Genomic DNA, 6,071 nt, shown 5'->3' on the forward strand with positions numbered 1-6,071 from the left:
ACTTTATTTTATAATTAAATATTTGTTCTATTTACATGTAATGTAATTATTGATATATTTTATTTGAAATCTACCAACTTATTAATTGCTTTCAACTTGTCACATATGATTTATATTCTTCTTTTTCTCTATTCATGTTCCATAAGATTATTTTTTTGTTCTTTTCTTTTATCCTTTTAACTATTAGTAATTATAGATTCTATAACTATTCTCTTTCTGATTATACTTGAGACTACCACCATCATCTTTTAGTTTGAAAATTCAAATTTAAATTAGCATATTTCCTCTGAAAGTCTGAAGGAACTTTGAATAATTTTACTTCATTTGCCACCTCACAGTCATATGTTGCTCATATCATATATATTTTCTGAACCTCTCCATACATTATTGCTGTTGTTGTTATTTTTAAAACCACCTTTATGCAGATGTACCAGACATATACACTCTTATTCACTGTTCTTCATTCTTCCCTGAAGCTCTAAGATGCTGTGATCTAGTATCACTATGCTTCTACTTAAAATAAACAGACTTTAAATATTTCCTTTAGAGAATTCGCTCTTCTTGTAAAAAAAAAAAAAACTCTCAAATTTGTTTGTCAAAGAAGTTTTAATATTTAAATTTCTTTATTATTAAATAATATTTTACTGAATATAAAATTTCAGCTTGGTATTTTTATTTCTTTTCACATTTAGCAATAACATCCTATTTTGTTCTGGACTTTTTCTTCCTGAGATAAAGCATCTCCTCATTATCGTTCCATTTGACATCGCCTCAGTAGTAGGCTGCTTGAAAGATGTTTCGCTGTTGCTCTGCTTATTGCTACCAACCCACCTCGCGGCGTCCCCCTGACGCATGTGTGCTCAGCCGTGTGACCCCAAGGACTGAAGCTGGCCAGGCTCTTCTGTCTATGAAATTTTCCCGGCAAGAATACTGGAGAGTTTCTTCTTAACATTAGTTTAGACAGGTTTTGCTAAAATATATGTAAATGTGATTTTGTTTGGAATTTATAGTGAATCAAATTTAAGATTTAATGTCCTTTAACATATTTCGTTAAAATATGTTTAACACAGAGTTTTGCCAAGAGAATGCACTGGTCATAGCAAACACCTTCCAACAACACAAGAGAAGACTCTGCACATGGACATCACCAAATGGTCAACACCGAAATCAGGTTGATTATACTTTTTGCAGCCAAAGATGGAGAAGCTCTATACAGTCAGCAAAAACAAGACAAGGAGCTGACTTGCTCAAATCATGAACTCCTTATTGCCAAAGTCAGACTTAAATTGAAGAAAGTAGGGAAAACCACTCAGAGAAGGCAATGGCAACCCACTCCAGTACTCTTGCCTGGAAAATCCATGGATGGAGGAGCCTGGTGGGCTGCAGTCCATGGGGTCGCTAAGAGTTGGATACGAGTGAGTGACTTCACTTTTGCTTTTTACTTTCATGCGTTGGAGAAGGAAATGGCAACCCACTCCAGTGTTCTTGCCTGGAGAATCCCAGGGACGGGGGAGCCTGGTGGGCTGCTGTCTCTGGGGTCGCACAGAGTTGGACATGACTGAAGCGACTTAGCAGCAGCAGCAGCAGGGAAATCCACTAGACCATTCAGCATGACCTAAATCAAATCCCTTAGAATTATACAGTGGAAGTGAAAAATAGATTTAAGCAACTAGATCTGGTAGACAGACTGCCTGATGAACTATGGATGGAGGTTTATGACATTGTACAGGAGTCAGGGATCAAGACCATCCCCAAGAAAAAGAAATGCAAAAAGCAAAATGTCTGTCTGAGGAGGCCTTACAAATAGCTGTGAAAAGAAGGAAAGTGAAAAGCAAAGGAGAAAAGGAAAGATATATCCATTTGAATGCAGAGTTCCAATGAATAGCAAGGAGAGATAAGAAAGCCTTCCTTAGTGATCAGTGCAAAGAAATAGAGGGAAACAATAGAATGGGAAAGACTAGAGATCTTTTTGAGAAAATTAGAGATACCAAGGGAACACTTCATGCAAAGATGGGCACAATAAAGGACAGAAATAGTATGGACCTAACAGAAATAAAAGATATTAATAAGAGGTGGCAAGAATACACAGAAGAACTATACAAAAAAAAGATCTTCATGACCCAAATAATCAAAATGGTGTGATTACTCACCTAGAGCCAGACATCCTGGAATGTGAAGTCAAGTGGGCCTTAGAAAATCACTACGAACAAAGTTAATGGAGGTGATGGAATTCCAGCTGACCTATTTCAAATCCTAAAAGATGCTGTGAAAGTGCAGCACTCAATATGCCAGCAAATTTGGAGAACTCAGTAGTGACCACAGGACTGGAAAGGGTCAGTTTTCATTCCAAGCCCAAAGAAAGGCAATGCCAAAGAATGCTCAGACCACCACATAATTGCACTCATCTCACATGCTAGTAAAGTAATGCTCAAAATTCTCCAAGCTAGGCTTCAACAATACGTGAACCATGAACTTCCAGATGTTCAAGCTGGTTAGAAAAGGCAGAGGAACCAAAGATCAAATTCCCAACATCTGCTGGATCATGGAAAAAGCAAGAGAGTTCCAGAAAAACATCTATTTCTGCTTAATTGACTATGCCAAAGCCTTTGACTGTGTGGGTCACAAGAAACTGGGGAAAATTCTGAGAGAGATGGGAATACCAGACCACCTAACCTGACTCTTGAGAAATCTGTATGCAGGTCAGGAAGCAACAGTTAGAACTGGACATGGAACAGCAGGCTGGTTTCAAATAGGAAAAGGAGTACGTCAAGGATGTATATTGTCACCCTGCTTATTTAACTTCTATGCAGAGTACATCATGAGAAACGCTGGGCTGGAAGAAACACAAGCTGGAATCAAGATTGCTGGGAGAAATATCGATAACCTCAGATGAGCAGATGACACCACCCTTATGGCAGAAAGTGAAGAGGAGCTAAAAAGCCTCTTGATGAAAGAGAAAGAGGAGAATGAAAAAGTTGGCTTAAAGCTCAACACTCAGAAAATGAAGATCATGGCATCCGGTCCCATCACTTCATGGGAAATAGATGGGGAAACAGGGGAAATAGATGGGAAAACAGTGGAAACAGTGCCAGACTTTATTTTTTTGAGCTCCAAAATCACTGCAGATGGTGACTGCAGCCATGAAATTAAAAGACGCTACTCCTTGGAAGGAAAGTTATGACCAACCTAGATAGCATATTGAAAAGCAGAGATATTACTTTGCCAACAAAGGTCCATCTAGTCAGTTCAGTTCAGTTCAGTTGCTCAGTCATGTCTGACTCTTTGCCACCCCATGAATCGCAGCACTCCAGGCCTCCCTGTCCATCACCATCTCCCGGAGTTCACTCAGACTCACATCCGTCGAGTCCGTGATGCCATCCAGCCATCTCATCCTGGGTCGTCCCCTTCTTCTCCTGCCCCCAATCCCTCCCAGCATCAGAGTCTTTTCCAATGAGTCACCTCTTCGCATGAGGTGGACAAAGTACTGGAGCTTCAGCTTTAGCATCATTCCTTCCAAAGAAATCCCAAGGCTGATCTCCTTCAGAATGGACTGGTTGGATCTCCTTGCAGTCCAAGGGACTCTCAAGAGTCTTCTCCAACACCACAGTTCAAACGCATCAATTCTTTGGTGCTCAGCCTTCTTCACAGTCCAACTCTCACATCCATACATGACCACTGGAAAAACCATAGCCTTGACTAGACGGACCTTAGTGGGCAAAGTAATGTCTCTGCTTTTGAACATACTATCTAGGTTGGTCATCACTTTTCTTCCAAGGAGTAAGCATCTTTTAATTTCATGGCTGCAGTCACCATCTGCAGTGATTTTGGAGCCCAAAAAAATAAAGTCTGACACTGTTTCTACTGTTTCCCCATCTATTTCCCATGAAATGATGGGACCATATGCCATGATCTTCATTTTCTGAATGTTGAGCTTTAAGCCAACTTTTTCATTCTCCTCTTTCACTTTCATTAAGAGGCTTTTTAGCTCCTCTTCCCTTTCTGCCGTAAGGGTGGTGTCATCTGCATAGCTGAGGTTATTGATATTTCTCCCGGCAATGCTGATTCCAGCTTGTGTTTCTTCCAGCCCAGCGTTTCTCATGAGGTACTCTGCATATAAGTTAAATAAGCAGGGTGACAATATACAGCCTTGACGCACTCCTCTTCCTTCCTATTTGGAACCAGTCTGTTGTTCCATGTCCAGTTCTAACTGTTGCTTCCTGACCTGCATACAGATTTCTCAAGAGTCAGGTCAGGTGGTCTGGTATTCCCATCTCTCTCAGAATTTTCCCCAGTTTATTGTGATCCACACAGTCAAAGGCTTTAGCATACTCAATAAAGCAGAAATAGATGTTTTTCTGGAACTCTCTTGCTTTTTCTATGATCCAGCGGATGTTGGCAATTTGATCTCTGGTTCCTCTACCTTTTCTAAAACCAGCTTGAACATCGCGGAGTTCATGGTTCATGTACTGCTGAAGTCTGGCTTGGAGAATTTTGAGCATTACTTTACTAGCATGTGAGATGAGTGCAATTGTGCGGTAGTTTGAGCATTATTTTGCATTGCCTTTCTTCCGAGGAGCAGTGGCTGCGCAGGCACAGGAGGGCCTAGAGGAGCTATCACACGTTGAAGTTCAGGAACGGTGGCGGTAAGGAGATAACCCTCGTCCAAGGTAAGGAGAAGCGGCTGCACTTTGCTGGAGCAGCCGTGAAGAGATACCCCATGTTCAAGGTAAGAGAAACCCAAGTAAAATGGTAGGTGTTGCAAGAGGGCATCAGAGGGCAGACACACTGAAACCATACTCACAGAAAACTAGTCAATCTAATCACACTAGGACCACAGCCTTGTCTAACTCAATGAAACCAAGCCATGCCTGCGTGGCAACCCAAGACAGGTGGGTCATGATGGAGAGGCCTGACAGAATGTGGTCCACTGGAGAAGGGAATGGCAAGCCACTTCAGTATTCTTGCCTTGAGAACCCCATGAACAGTATGAAAAGGCAAAATGATAAGATACCAAAAGAGGAACTCCCCAGATCAGTAGGTGCCCAATATGCTACTGGAGATCAGTGGAGAAATAACTCCAGAAAGAATGAAAGGATGGAGCCAAAGCAAAAACAATACCCAGTTGTGGATGTGACTGGTGATAGAAGCAAGATCTGATGCTGTAAAGAGCAATATTGCATAGGAATGTAGAATGTCAGGTCCATGAATCAAGGCAAATTGAAAGTGGTCAAACAGGAGATGGCAAAAGTGAACGTCGACATTCTAAGAATCAGCGAACTAAAATGGACTGGAATGGGTGAATTTAACTCAGATGACCATCTAATCAAGGCTATGGTTTTTCCAGTAGTCACGTATGGATGTGAGAGTTGGACTGTGAAGAAAGCTGAGCACCAAAGAATTGATGCTTTTGAACTGTGGTGTTGGAGAAGACTCTTGAGAGTCCCTTGGACTGCAAGGAGATCCAACCAGTCCATCCTAAAGGAGATCAGTCCTGGGTGTTCTTTGGAAGGAATGATGCTAATGCTGAAACTCCAGTACTTTGGCCACCTCATGTGAAGAGTTGACTCATTGGAAAAGACTCTGATGCTGGGAGGGATTGGAGGCAGGAGAAGGGGATGACAGAGGATGAGATGGCTGGATGGCACCACCGACTCAATGGATGTGAGTTTGAGCAGCTCCGGGAGCTGGTGATGGACAGGGAGGCCTGGCGTGCTGCAGCCCATGGGGTCACAAAGAGTCGGACACGACTGAGCGACTAAACTCAACTGAACTGAACTGGACTCCTTGGAAGAAAAGTTATGACCAACATAGACAGCATATTAAAAAGCAGAGACATTACTTTGCCAACAAAGATTTGACTAGTCAAAGCTGTGGTTTTTCCAGTAGTCATGTATGGATGTGAGAGTTGGTCTATAAAGAAAGCTGAGCACTGAAGAATTGGTGCTTTTGAACTGCGGTGTTGGAGAAGACTCTTGAGAGTCCCTTGGACTTCAAGGAGATCCAACCAGTCCATCCTAAAGGAAATCAGTCCTGAATGTTCATTGGAAGGACTGATGCTGAAGCTGAAACTC

Source organism: Capra hircus, chromosome 4 (genome assembly GCF_001704415.2).
Source record: "Capra hircus breed San Clemente chromosome 4, ASM170441v1, whole genome shotgun sequence".
NCBI classification, from domain to species: Eukaryota; Metazoa; Chordata; class Mammalia; order Artiodactyla; family Bovidae; genus Capra; species Capra hircus.